We start from the raw sequence: 16,766 nt of genomic DNA, 5'->3' as shown, positions 1-16,766 counted from the left end.
ATGCCATTACGAATACTGTAAATCACGTTTGTTTGCATAACGTGTTTCTCTGTGCTGCAGCATGTCTTAAATGTGGTATCGCCGTCAAATCGCACAACCAGCTTTACTGGCCTTGCACATATATTTACGTGTATGATCCCGCTCGTCTTTGAAGATTTGCTGAACGCGTGTTTGTAGAAATACTCGACGCTGTTGAGGAAACAGCCACATAAGTAAATGAAATAATAACTAGGTAAGGAGTGATTTCAGTTTTTCGATCCTAGTAGAATACAAAATAAAAATAATTTATTGTCAAATTTGCAAGTAGAGAACACTTTTCACAACTGTGTGGTATATAAATGTCGCGCAATAATTAAATGACGCCATAATTGCATTATTAAATTCCATAGTTGCACAAAATCAACTTCGGCTGCAAATAGTTGTAATAGTACAACAACTGATACAATTTGCAGAATAGCCTAATACACGAATATCAATAGGTGAAAGACCCTCCACCCCCCGGCAAATGTACCATAGTTTGTCTTACAGTTGGCTATCATCAGACTGAGACAACTTCGTGAAATTGCAACACGATTAATCAGCAACACTTTTACGATCTCGACAAGCAGAAATTGCATTCGTTGTCTATGATGAACAAAGCCGTTGCCTTATTGCTTCTGTTATTGTTAACGAGGTTGTTTAGGAAACTGATACAGAAGTAAATGAAATGAAAGCCAGGATTAGAGTGATTGCAATTTTTCAATCATGATAAAGTTCAAAATTTAAAATATCTTATGGACCAAATTTGCATTTAGAAAACAATTTTGCCTTATATATAACCATGCTGAATGTGTTTCAACTGACAAATCACATAGTTTCACTTGATCAACATCTACTACAACAAGCTAACTTGTATAATAAACAAGTAGTTGTTACAGTACAAAAACTAAAACAAATTTGCACAATACCAATACAATGAGGTGGAAGAAAGAAGAACAAAATCCCTGATAATCATGCGTTAGTAGGTCTTGCAGTTGAACTTCAGTCAATATTGTAACATTTCAACACGATTTAAGATTCAAATTCTTCCACGATAGATAAATCAAAACTTCACGAATGTTTACGATGTATACAAAGCCGTTGTCTTATTGCATCTGCTATTTATATTGAGGCTGCTGCATATGTTCGTGAACTTCGAATTATTATCACACATACCACTGCTGCTGTGGCGGCCACCGAAGCACACTAAGTACACGTGTCCGATATTAAGTTTCACAAGCATAGTCGTGATTTTGAAAATTATGTTGATATCATTATAGACACATATATGACAGGAAAACCGCAAGACAACATTTGTATAAAATAATCGCAGGAATAAAATCTGTGTTACAACTCTCTGGTACCTCGGGAGTTAAGATGGATAGTATTCTTCGGCCGTATTTAATTTTCATTTAGCCATTTAATCTTGACAAAGATGAATATACATTGCAACACTGTGGATTTACAGTAGTCCTCGTACAATGCTAGCCAGTAACCTTGTAGCGGGAATGACAATGGTCGTTTCAAACTCACTAGTCAATAATATACATCTAACTCTGGTTTGTTAAATAAGTGATAAGTGATTCCGCCTTGGATGCCAACGTTCACGGTTTCAGTGCCCGGCCAAGTCACACCGGATATTTGTATAAATGATACTTGCAACTACCTCGTTTGGCGCTCATCATTGAATGGTAAGTGCTAGGACTGGTTGGCCTGGCAACAGGGTAATGTGACTGGGTGGGATGTGTTGCTACATGGTTGTGGCATGATGCAACATTGCTAGACATCACTATAAACTGCCGCACTGCAGATATCATATTGATATGACTAACTGTTTAAACTACGTTACGCTCTCTCACACACAAAACAAATGTATCCCTACGAATACAGCAGCGATTGGGAAATGTTTGCCGAAACTCACCGCTTTGACTTGATAGTGTCCCTGAGAGAAAACAAGATACGCTTGAAAGGCTCATTACTGACCCGGCTTTGGCGTTCCAAAAGATTTGTGATGGCTGTTGCAGTGCATATGATAAGGAAATCAAAACTGAAGCTTCCAAAACCTAATTAAATTGATGTATTAGTGTTAGACTTGCAAGCTGCTCATTTCCGACAAGATCAAACTGCTTTACCAAGACTGTGCCAAAATGCTCTATAGCAACACCGATTCTTTGCTGATGGATACTGCCACCGATGATGTTTATTCAGATATCACATCAAGTATAGCCACGGACGAATGTGACAACTGTGTTTATCCGAAAGAACACCAGGTGTTTAGTGAAGGCAGTTAAAAGGTGGCTGGCGAGTTCTGAGACGAATGCTGCGCTAAACAACCAAAGAATGTGTGGGACTTCAATCCACAATGCATTCGACTGTGATTCGACCAAACACCTTCGAAAATAAAAGACCAAAGGGACTCCCACGGGTTATTGCGCAAAAGGATCACGAGTATGAGATGCATGTATCATGTCTTCGTGAGTGACGTAAATACATACGCAAACACACACACATATAGAGCTAACATGATTAGGTCAAAGAAGCATTGCATGGTTGTACACTGGTGCACCAAAGTGAGTCTGCCAGTGCTTGACACCATGCGATGGGTATGTTGTGATAGTAATACCACTTACGCATTTGAATATCACGCGATTGTGTGATTCATTGATGAGACGATTACACGGTAACGCTTTAAAATATATCTTGGCAGTAGTTCTGTATTCACTGAAACTATTTGTAATTCCTCTCGCACAGATGATCTACTTTGTGGCGTCCTCAATCATGGATGGGTAACAGGTATCAAATGACAACGTGATGGTGGTCGTGAAAAATAAAAAAATATATGATATCTTAAATAAATAAATTAATCAGAGAGGGTTAGTGGCGTGGCATTGCCCGATTTTGAACTCTCCTTGTTGATATGAATACTCCATCTTTGCTTAAGTGTACAGTTAAATCGTTCCTCAATAGCGTTGTAATATCTACAACACGAGCCCACACCTTATATGTTGTGAACGCAGCGGCAACACATATTATAAATTCATTACCTATTTCGACATTCAATGGCCATGACCATATTTACGGTCTGAATGGATATATACGCTTTAGCGCATTTGCTGAATCTTTAGATGTTAATGTCTCAGCTGCGCGTATCTGCAGACAATATCTACAGTGGTTAAAGTGCACTTTTAGATGCTTAGATAACGTACACAATGATGTAGAAGAAACAAATGATCATATTCGAACTGCGTTAGGTGTTTGGACATCACACCAACCACATTACGTCTTTTTCGGCACTGGTAGGTAACTTCGCCACAACGCTTGTTTGACTAACCATGATCAAGCTGCCCCGTGGGCGACCTATGCCGCGCTAATTATATTTTTCATCAGCGGCTTCACCTTTCCAATAACAACAAGGACTGTTAATTAGTTTTTATAAAATCCGCCGAAAACCATGTTTGTATCAATATATATTACTTTTAATTAGAGGCTTTAATGACACAACATTTGCTGCACGAGAGTTCTAGAAGAAATGATAAAAGCAACAAGGAAACCCCCTTAGAGCCCTTGTTGACCTGACCAAGGTGTGTGATAGTCAAAATTCAGTTTTTCACATTCTTTCGCCAATTCAACGACCTCATGATGACCCACTTAGTGGATGACCCTCATATGCCTTCCCAGTCTCAGATATCCTCAACCATGTGTTTCGAAGCAGTAATGTCAGCCTGACTGACGGGAAGCTGTTCGACTCCAGACGACTGCATGCATTCACGAAGGCTATATAAACAATCATTAGGGGCTCCATTTTTCCTGACACAATATGCAGTCTTACCTTTATCGACATCAAAATGTTTAGATGGTTATATCTGGTATGATGTAATTCGGTCTGATAAGACTTTGTTGTTGGATGGTGTGGGCTTTCGAATGATGATCCTTGACACGGCTGTTAAACATTCATAATGTAAATGAACCTATTACATTTTCAAATAATAAAGTCCTATCATGAAGTGAATGTCGGCCTTGTGAAAATACAAAATCAATGAGATAACTATTGTGAGGTCACACTGAGGCTTTCTCGGACGAAGTAAACTGGAATTGTGGATGACCCATAATACAACTTAATCAGTGGAATCGGGCCTAACAAAATAATGCTCATGCGACATTACGATATTCTACATCAGAAGTGATTTAAATGCAAATGGCCGATGAAATATTTCCATTTTTTGCAGCAGCTAGAGCGTTGTTAGGAACTTCTGCAAAATTGGAATCAGTACTGGAATCAGTAGTGGATGTCGGAACAGGATCTGAAATAGCTTTAAAACTGGACGCAAAGCGTATTGTTAACACATCAAAAAGGACAATGCCTTATATTACCAGGAAATGTCGCAGAATACCACCTTGGACCACCCTGTACAACTCGCAAAAGATTATGAGTGAGCTGTCTAATCTTGATTTAGTTGCAATAGTTAAATCAGTCAGATTTTTTGGTAATGTTTGTATGCGAATGCACTTGCATTGACGGTGCCACGCACACATGAAACCCGCATTGTTAAGCTGGATTGGACAACATGGCCTAGAACTCATTGGGTTTCATACTCTGTGACACCCAATCACTTATTATATTTCTACTCATACTGACTTGCACAACTTGTTAATATTGTTTATTGTTTTTCCAGAGAGCAAGCAGCCATGGCTGACAAAAAGTCGCCTATCATTAACTTACCCAACCATATAGTTTCAAACTCGATTGGGTGGACCAAGTAGTATACATCTATAGGTTGATGCGTTGGAATCACTTGCGGAAGTATTGCTTTTATTAACAGAAGAACTATGATAGATGCACAATATTATCGACGTGTAAAAAAATCAAAGCGGAGAAACAACCACTGGATGAAATCATCACTAAATGCAAAGAGTGTGGTCGTATATAGAATTTACGGGGTAGCCATGGCCACAGTAGTTGTTCTGAGTATGGTTGAAATCACGGCCACGTCAACCAACACATATGGCCCAGTCGAAATTATTGTTGGGGCTATATCCATAGTAACCGCTGTCTCTGGTGGTGCCACATTAACGAACACGTATCTATTCAGAACTTCTCTTGGCAGCACATACTAGTCTCAATACGATTAGTAATTTGTACTCGGTGGTTAATGAGGATAAAGTAGGATGGTTTAGTTCTAGATTGTGGTGACAAAAATGTAATAACATGGACACGCCCAGTACAGAGATAATGAACCTTGGGTAGAGGATTCACAGACAGAAAAAGGCGATACAATTCTTTTCGAAATGCTAGAAGAAGCATTGTATTTATCACTTCTCAGTCTCTAATACAGTACAATATTAGCATAATAATGGTGGATATGGTTAATGGTATTAATCACCGCTTTATATATTCAATGACATGAATCTTTTGTGTATTTACATATTGATGCCATTCACCCATAATAATCCATGTGATCAGACGCATAAACGCTTGATTGGTTGTACGGTAAGTACAAAGTCACGATGGATATACGGCCGTGACCTATATCATTACCCGCGTTAAATCCCGATATTAGTACATTAATTAAACTGATGGTGCTTATTATGCAGATTAAGTAGATATAAACAATGACAGTAAACTGACCATTTGATTATACATGCCTTTCACCCGTGTATGTTGTTCTGTACTGATTGTCGGATGAATTCTTTTGTGAATTTCCTGTGATATATGAATGTTCCTGGGATTGAGTAAACATTTATGCTGCACAGGTCGCGTGTAGATTGATCTCTAAATTATGAAACATAAACAAAAGTAAGGTTTTACCTCCATTGAGAAATGTGCTAGAAATCAAAAAGGAAATTAAAGCCACTGACGTGCTAAGCATATGGCTCATAAATAAGTACAAACAGAAAAGAATGAAAACCAACAAGTTGTGTACATTTTGTCAGTACTTTAATTCCCTAGAATACAAAGCGAACAAATGAAACTATCTTAGCATATGGTGAAAAGAACTCCAAAATATACTTAAACGTTCTATCACAAGTTCAACAGTTTTGAATATTCCAATGGGTGTTAGTTGTGTTCCTAATGATTGTGCTGATATTCCAATGATCTGGAATAATATGTGCTAACAGTCTCAAAGTATAAAAATGATATAACTCAGAAATGTTTTTAAATAAATTGATAGTATTTCCAACAAGGCTACTTAATCCATAGTTTATGAGCAGATTGTAATTTCAATAAATAATTGAAATACATAATTTATATACTCTCAAAAGCAAAATGACTCAACGAAAACTGATATCTAATAAAGGAATAACTAATTCTCAGGTAAATATCCCTTATATGAAAATGTAAGACGCAATTTAAGAACCAAAACGATGGCCAAATACTTATTTCTATATTATTCTATTTGTAAACAAGGTCAAATCGTTCATCTAACCAAACTCACGCCCCGAAATTAAATCTCATCATTTTCGTCACCAAGATGTTTTTCACGGCTTCAATGATCAAAAGAAAACATCAACATGTTTACTCAAACGAAACGACTTCATTCCAAAGTAAAACACGCAATGTACAAAATGGACAAAATTATCTATTTAATATTGAGTCTAAATGTACTAAATGTCTCGGAGAATCTACAATCATCAATAAAAAATAAACACAATGTAGATATACATTACATATAAAGCACGCATATAGCACGAACTATGTGCATTTTCTAACTAATGAAGTTCTACCTCAATAATCCTTGGAAAATGTGTATTTGATTGATTCGAGGTAACATTACGTATGACAATAACTCCTGTTTATACGATACATTTCACTTATATATGTATGCATTACACAAATTATATAGGTTCCGAATGTCTTGAAATGTATGCCAGTCATCAGCATTGAATGAACATCGACACAGTATAAATTATCATTAGATAGACAACACTTGCCATATTTCCCGGGCAGAAAATATAAATTGCCAAGGCAATCATAAGTACAGATCCCCTCATAGTTATTACACACTCTCTTAGCGCTGTGTACACCGTATTGTGTCATTCGCTATCAGAAATTTCTTCTCAAATTTGGACTCATGAAAGTTGAAAGTTATCCATATAAGATATAATAATTACGTATTGTTATTTTCATTTGATATACATAGACTGGATATGATAATGCAGCAAATGTTATCAAGTTTCCATTTGCTCATGCATATAATTTGTTTATAATTGTCCCCACTGTCCCAAATAAAATATTATTACTAGTTTGTGGTATTTACAAACAATACCACTTTGTTCGAGACAAACATGGTGTAAGAAATCCAATACTTGACAAATATAACCTATTTGGTTCTTCGTTTGTTTGCCTTTAATAAGAGCAGCATAAATGACAAAGGTCTACATACATGAGACTTTCATAAAATAGTTTTTAAAAAAATACTGATTACTTTATATAATGTGAAACGTGGTAATAGTACATAGTTAGTACCGTATGCGTATCTGCTAAATGTATTGCAAAAGAAGAGGTTTATTTTATTTCATTTGGAAAAAAATATGGACAAAACTTAGTCTAGATAAGTATTTGTACAAAGACAAGTAAATCCTGGTCACGAGGCTACATTATTTGTCTCTACACTTGACTGGGCCTCCTGCAAAGACTGGGATTGTCTTATCTGGGCCAAACCCAACTATATATTATATTAATAAATGTCAGACATTAGGCAGACTCTTGCGTACGTAAATTAGTGGTGTATAAACAATATGAAACTTAATAATCACTTAATAATGAATCACCTATGTTATGCTATGAACTTGTACAGAATTGCTTTAAAGATTGTTGAGCATTCCAATGCTTGCCGAAATATATTTATGTATATCTTGGAGATTTCTACAAATGTAATATGATATTCTTCCTCAACTAGTGATAAGATATTTTTTTATCAATATATGTATGTATTGTATGTATAGCAAAAACATTTAAATTCAGAATTTGAGCGGCAACCATTAGCAGCATTTGAACCTGTCACTATATATTTCGAACGTACAATCCTGATGATGAGTGCACCAAAGTCATATGAACTTGATCCAATTCCAACATCACTGCTGCTTGAGGGCTTAGATCCAGTATTGCCTTCACTAACTGATGTTATTAATACCCCACTCTCATCCGGGGAATTCCCATCATAAACTGCCATTGTAAATCCTCTGCTGAAGAAACCAATACTTGGCCATAACGATTTAAAGAACTTTCACCCAGTTTATAATCTCCCATTCATATAAAAAATCTTAGAAAAGGTTGATCTATCCCAGCTTGTACCTCATCTGAATTCAGTCATTTTAGCAATGTACAATCTGCATATTGCCCTTTCTACATTACTGAAACTACTCTTCTAAAATTAGTTAAGGACATTCCCCCTGCTATGGATAGCGTAAACCTTATAGTCCTAACCCTCCTTGTTTTGTCTGCAGCATTTGACACAATAGACCATGATATATTACTTCACCGTCTCCAGCATGTATTTGGCATTCATGACACAGCATTACTGTGGCTCAAGTCCTACTTGGTCAACAGAACATAAATTGTGTCTGTAAATCGAATAAATTCCAGCACAGTTAATCAATGTTGTGGTGTTTCATAGGGGTCCGTTGTTGGACCTGTTCTCTTCATTCTATACACTCAGCCGCTCTTAAGTGTGATAGATCATCACCCAGTATCACACCAATTGTACGCTGATGACACGCAAATATACAAAACTAGCCACCAAACTGAAGTTAATGCTACCATCCAAGGTGTAGAGAGGTGCATTTCTGATGTGAAATCCTGGATGACATTTAACAAGCTGCAGATGAATGATGATAAAACTGAGGCCATTCTGATCACAACACAAAGACTTTCCCATTCACATCCTTTACCTGAAACAATAAATATCAGCACCACCAACATTAAATTCACACAATCAGTACTAAACCTAGGTGTTACTCTGGACAGTACGCTCACATTGCACCAACATGTCATGAACATATGCACGGCTGCATATTTTGAGCTGAGATGCATCAGCTCAATTCGCATATATCTTTCAGTTGATGCCACTAAAACACTTGTGTGTTTATTAGTACTTTCAAGACTGGATTATTGTAACTCAGTTATGTCTGGTTCATCTCAAGATCTTAAGTTCAAAACACAGCTGCTCGGATCATACTTAGAGTATCACGATCAGTGCACACCTCCCCGTTGCTCTGTACCCTATACTGGATATCCATTCGATCCAGAATCAAACACAACATTTGTTCTCTGTGCTACCTTTCACTGACAGTCTCCAGTCTTACATACCTTTCCGACCTCACCCATGAGTACACACCAGCAAGATACTTTCGCTCCTCTTCTGACAATCATATACTCATTATTCCCACTATGAAAACAAAGTCACATGGACAGCGTTCTTTTGCGTATCAGGGCACAGCAACGTGGAATGAATTAGACACAAAGAAACAGTGATCACATTCATGAGTGCTCTTAAAACTCACTTATTTCGACCTCAAGAGCAAAAATACCTAATGATGTTTCCTACCTTAAATATTTTCAGCATGTTTGTTATGTTTTCTAAATTCATGGTGTCTTTTTGTAATCATATCATTTTATGTTTTTATGTTATAGGTGTTGTCTAATTTTATTAAGCGCTTAGAGCTTCTAAAGATTACGCGCTATATAAAGTCCTAATTATTATTATTATTATTATTATTAAATCATGTAAGATCCTATGCATAAGAATTTGAACAATGCCATACATTATGGAATGTTCAATCACCCAAGCCTAGCGAATTCCCCTTTGTGTTCAAAATTTTAATCTTCTGATGGCAAGTAAATCTCTCTGACATTTTTTTATGTCAGAGGCTAGTGAAAACTTAGCACGACTAGGTAATTTCTAAGTCTCAGTGACTCTGCTGGCTTCATCAAATGTATTAAATAAATTCTAGGCCAATGAAAACGTTATCAATGTTACAAAATATAGCAGATCAGCCTCTTTTTCAAATATTATTTCACAATATTCACCTGCACATTTTTTGTCCTTGATTTGCATTTGCTGTAAGAACACATTTTATTTGATTTACACCCACGATCATACCTATAAAAGTATTACCTTTTTAAACTAGGAATTATTTACTCATTATAAATGTGTCGGTTAATATGAAAGTGCACACGTTCATTAATTATTAAAAGGTACTTTACTCAGCGCTTGATTAAATTAAATTATTTTAATTAGTAAAATTATTATTAACTAATAGCAAGAACAATTTTTTTGTTTCACTGTTATTTTAAAGTAAAGCTTTTTCTAAACAAAAACTTAATTAGCAAAATAATTACTTAGTTAAAATATTTTACTTAGTTAAATTATCACAAAGGAATACTATTTTAATTAGAAAATATGTTATTAAAGAATAATATAGTTTAGTAAAATTATATTTATTTTTGTGCTTCTATTTGCAGTCACCAAATTTTATTTTACTTAGTACAACTTGCAATTATTAGTAAGTACTTGTGATTACTCATCAAACATTTGTTTGAACTTAGATTGTACTCAGTGCGAGTAAAAACATACACCTTTAAGTTATAGCGAGTAATTATTCTAGCGATTACATGTACACGAAATGCAAACTATAGAGCAATTTTATAGCATTCAGTGATTTTGTGTAGGCATGTTAATACTTACTTCTGCATCTTTTCTTCCTGAAAAAGTGATGTTAGATAAAGGGAAGTAAATTTAACTTATTTGCTTCCGAAGTAGGATACATTTACATGAGCGTATTCCCAAGTAAAATAAAGTCTATGTTATGTCTTGAAGTGACTATTGCATAAAGTTTGTACGGCAATCTACTATCTAGGTTCTGGCATGTTTAGTTCGTTGCAAATGATTTTTTTCCCTCAAGTTTCTCTTCTTCAGTATTTAAACGTAAACGGGCTGTAGGTTTTGTCTACAAAACAATATGCGTGATTGCTTTGGCAACATATATATTATAACATAAAATGGTAAAAAAATGTATTATTACATTTGTATTTCTCTCTCGGTTCTGCTTTAAATCTCATTAATTTGCATTACTCTGTACTGCGAGGTAGGTACTCTATTTCTCAACCATGCTCATTAAAGCATTCCGGACTGGCTTAACAAGAATTAAAAAATGCATAACTGCAGAAGTGTTGCGATCAAGGCTTTATCCTAACGTCCAAGAGAAACTCACTGAGATTGAGGGAATAAAGAAAAGAAGAACTAACTTTAAATTGTATCATTTGTGTCATATATATGACATTACTCATAAAGTAACAATATTGTTAATTGCTCTTTCTCATTTCTTATCCTTGCAAACAAAATGCAAGAATAAAAGAACATTAAAAAAACAGTTACAGGTGAGTAAACAACATCACAATTCGAGTTGTCTTTGTATTGTCTTAGACATATGAGTTATATGCAGTCATGTCCGTCATAATAATGAAAAATGACCAAATGTTGCCCGAATTGAAATTCGATCGTCTGGACATTGAATGAAGAGATAAGATCTCATTTTCCATTACAACCTCATTTATCATATAGGCAAGTAGAGTTACGGTATATAACTCAAAATAAATCCCCATCAATATTTCGCATCATTTGTATGTACCAATCAATATGTAATCCGATATATGGTTGATAGGATAGTTCTATAATATAATACATCCATCTTGAAGCGAGGGTATCATTCTGTGCCAGAAACTATCGAGGTCGGGAATTGAATCCAATTCATCTTTCTTACACATGGAACACATAGTGTAAGACTAAAAAAGTTCTGACTAGTTACTAAGGCCAATAAACAGCCTCATATAGCTAGACCACCACAATCCTTGTTTCCAGAATAGGATACACACACATGTACATAATGGCAAATACAATACCATGCACTTTATTACTTGAAATGGGTATCCCAACAATCTAGGTCACAGTAATCCCACAGAAACAATTTTCTAAGCAACGTTTCCTCAATGGAGTATAAAAACGGTGTGAACATTTGCTTTGACACAGATTAGGAAACGAAGGGTCTTCGGGAAGTTGATACAAAAGTAAATCTAAATTGCTGACTCCGAAATCCTAACAAAATAATAAAAAAAATATTAAAAATGACTAAAAAAAACAAAACATGAGCAAAAAACAGAGAACTTTAAAATTTATACTGTGTTGCAGAAGATAATATCAATTATATGAAAGGTTACTTAAGATTACACTTCAAGCAATTACTTCTTAATTTTTTTATTACTTAAGTTGAAAGTGTAATAACTGACTACTAGCTTCTACTTGCCAATTTCCCTCCTTTGCGTTACGTTACTTAATTTAACATATGCTACTTAATTAAGAGAAAACCACTTCAATCTCTTGCTATGTAATCTAATTTCAGGCATGAATCACTTACCTGCTTTACCTGAAAAGTACATTATACTTAATACAAGTTAAGTTCAGCATAACGGAGATATCTTTTAATGATTCCACGGAATACAGAACATGTCTTCTTAAATAAATGTCAAATATTTCGTACATTTTCGGGGTCCCATAAAAGACGTCTATATAAGCAATGCGTTACTGAACGGTCAATAAACGCTGATGGCATAGACCTGATTACAATAGGTGCAAATATTAATACATGCTTTCCAAAGTTTATGTAGATAACAGATGCGTAAAAAACAGCGAAAAAGGCAAAACTGTTAAATTATTTATTAATTCTCGCCCCAACTATTAACCCCTACCCCAACAAAAAGCACGAAGATCTACACGGAATATGTGCTCTATGGATATAACCCGATACAAGTCAAAATGGTTACTCGCACTCTATCATTGAGACTCATGGGGCTGTAAGATGAAGAAATATGTAATTTAGTCTGAGCAATTGCGTCTACACGACTATGTTGATTTGTACTTTAAATAACCCTAAGAGAAAACAGTTGACAAGAAAATAAAAACGTGCGATATTTTGACTTTTGTTATCTTAGCCATCATTTACAATATGTTAGTAATATATATGTTTTGATTAAATATTAAAAAACAACAAGCATTACAAACCCATACACGATCACAAGCATACAAAAATAATTAAAGGTAACACATGACAGAACATACTTTGTAATAAAGGTATATTATAAGAATTGTTTGCTACCGATATTTCGTTCACAATGACTTATACAATATATTTTACTTAATAATGTCTTTTCCGAACTGAAAATGTAGATAAAACTATTTCAAAGTTTACATGAAATTCGTCCTTTGATAAAATAGAATTAAAACGTTTTATTAATTGAATCACAACTATTATTAATTCGTCAAGAAATTTGTAAGTCTAAACACTATACATCAATGTAAGGTATATTTACCACTCATTAAAACTTTAGGTTGATTATGTTAAATATTCAAACAAATTAGTAAACATTTTTTATTTGCACTTTTCGGTTTTGAAAGGATTATCACAACGTGAAAGATGAATACAAACCAATACAGTAATAATATACAATTGTCCTTTTTAATGTTAAAAATATCCCGTACTTGCTAAAACTTCTACTGATTATTCAGTAAATTATATCCAGTTAATAAGGAAAGTTTAGGATCGTCTCCTCAGCACTTATTTCAGCATATTATTTCGTGTCCTATACCATTTATTGTACATTCTTGCACTAATGAGTCATTAGTGATATCTAAGCCATGCTCTAGGGATTCCTCATGCAGACTATCGTCGAATAATGAAAGTACGCGAGCACTAATATTTCCTTTGTATATAGCACGTGAAGAGGAACTGAAGAAGAAAATGAAATGTACGTTAAAGATATTCTCAATGAGCAGACTGTTCATTGAAGCCTCTATTTAGAATTGTCCAGGTTTGGAGGGAGCTGATCAAACGTGGTCGTGTAAGCGCATTTACTAAGTTTAAATCAAATGGTTACTCGTTTTTATATAATTTACAATAGCATATCTTCACCAAATCAATACAATCCTATATTGTTCAATGCTAGACTCCTTTGTTACAACTCTATTAACTAAGTAACTGCAGAGAGTGAAAACCCAACATTTTTGTAAAATTGAACGAATTTTCTTTATCAACCTATAATAAAATGTGAAAGATTAAAAATTACATACGGTATAAAATACTAAAGAATCCTAAAAGTTATATTGCAAGTCCAAAACTATTGAATATTCCAAGCGAGCTTCAGTGTTGTTCGGAATGAAGTTCAATATAGTGTGTTGATGTGCATATAGTCTGGAATAGTTTGATTTGCTAATATTCTTAACGTTTTACAATTACACGATCAAAACTGTCTTTAAATGAAGTCTGAGTAAAACCAACAATGCTACTCAATCCTAAAGCTTAATAGAACCGTATATTTCAAATTAATAATTGAAATAAATAAATAAAATCCTCTCATCTAAACACAACTAAATAAGGCCACGAAGAATGATTTTTAAGATACGAATATGTTATGATCAGGTGCACATCCCTAAAAACCTAAGACACAATTTCAGAATCAGAATGAGTGTCGAGTAATCGTTTCTAGATTGTTCTACTTGTCCACAGGCCAGGGCCTATAGCTGCTTACCAATCAGGAATTAGGACACCTAGTTTTCATAGGGAAACCTATGACCTGAATTCAAATCCATCAACAAGATTTATTTTACACCTTCCATGGTCAAATGGCCGCCATGACATGTTTTATAACATTAAAAGTAAAAATAACTATCTGGAAGCTATATAATGTGTTTAGAAATAACCATTGCAATCTATAATCATACAATCATAGCACAGCACACGTAATATAGATTTTCATAACGCCTTAATTGTCATCAAAAACCCTTCAGATCGTTCATTATTTGGATCAACTAAAAAGAACGTTGAATATTTACTCAACTAAAGATAACGTTGAATATTTACTGCTAATGATATATATATATATATATATATATATATATATATATATATATATATATATATATATATATATATATATATATATATATCATTAAAAGGAACGAGGCTTGGCGAGTATCCTGTTAATGAAAAATTTATACAGCAAATAGTATATCATTTCTACACAGTACATTTATTTTATTTATATCACATACTAATACATATATTGGCTCTTTGAACGGTGTAAAGATTTATTACAGGCAGCTGTGTATTGACCGAGTGAATGAATTCATCACATTCTCGAGTTTGTCCGCTACAAAATGTAATAATATGTCTTATGTGGCGATTCAGAATCACCTTTTCATGTTGATAAGTTGATTGTTTTCTGTTTTAGATTTTATTTTATGCGCATTGATTAAATCAATACAATACATACTTATGATTTAAACACGATGATGATAAAAAAGTAGAGCACTACAAATAGTGAGCTACGTTATTCACACGAACGCTGCCATTCTAGGTACGGCGTATGAAAATTAATGTGGACTTGAAACTGAGCGAAAGGACGAATCAACAAAAGGTAATTATATATATATATATATATATATATATATATATATATATATATATATATATATATATACAGTTGATCTAAGTCATTATTCTGCGTTGGTAACAGTACAACCGATTTAAAGCTCTCTCTCTTTCTCACTCATCCATCGGTCGGTTTGACTTAACTTTAACCACCATTCATAATTCCATAGATATCGTGGTTTGACACAAAATGTTCTACGCTAGTTAAATCATAGATTTTAGCGCATATCTTGCTACGATGGTCCAGAGAGAGAGAGAGAGAGAGAGAGAGAGAGAGAGAGAGCGGCCTTTGGACATTTGTATATTTAATTAAAGATACTCGATTTTTAGAACATTATAGTATGTTTAAGAAACAGCAACAACAAAACATTAAATACATCACAGTATATGTATCACGTAACCGAGAAATTTACCGTATAATGTCCACATTTTTTGAAACTTTATATCATTAATTATATAAGTACTGTTGATAAATGCCAAGAAAATTGCACACATACCATTACCGCAAATCATATTCCTGTAGGTTACATGCTGTAATTTCAGTTTCAATGTTGTGATTAGCGCGAGTTCCTTTTGTCTCTCACATTTCTGCGTCGTTCGACCGTTATGCATTAGAAGAGAGGGGTGAACAGAAAGCACAAAGGATTGTGATGAAAATGTGTACCATATTAAATTCATTTGAAAAACCGGGATTATTAATACTTTTTACCGTTATTGTCATACGTCACTAATGATTAATGTGCGGAAATGTATCATTGATCTAGAATCAACTGCAGACGGTCTCGAGAATGTTTAAATATGCTTGATATTGCGCCATGGGCAGATCACAATTTCAAATCGCTTTATACCAACACTTTAGATGCCACGTAAATTTTAACGTTTGGAAGCATATATATATATATATATATATATATATATATATATATATATATATATATATATATATATATATATATATATATATGCTTCATAAAAGTCCCATTAGTTTGACATTGTTGGTACGGGTCAATGCTCAACGGTATTGACCAGAGTTAAGTAAAAATACTTACCGCTTTCTTATATGGTTATAATGTACCCGCGTTCGAACATATATTTTTGTTTATGTCGATATAAATATGGTAATGAACGCTGACTGGATCCAGAACATTTACGTTTTCAATGGTTTAGTCGAGATGAGCCCAGAACAGTAACATAAATCTATCTAACCGCTTGAAGGCGATACAAAGGTGACTACGAGAGATCTACACATAAATCCAGGTGTCGTGGAA

This window comes from Sinohyriopsis cumingii, chromosome 14, assembly GCF_028554795.1.
Source record: "Sinohyriopsis cumingii isolate HCF-2022 chromosome 14, ASM2855479v2, whole genome shotgun sequence".
Taxonomy (NCBI): domain Eukaryota; kingdom Metazoa; phylum Mollusca; class Bivalvia; order Unionida; family Unionidae; genus Sinohyriopsis; species Sinohyriopsis cumingii.
The sequence above is the reverse complement of the archived record's forward strand: the minus strand, read 5'-3'. Positions refer to the sequence as shown.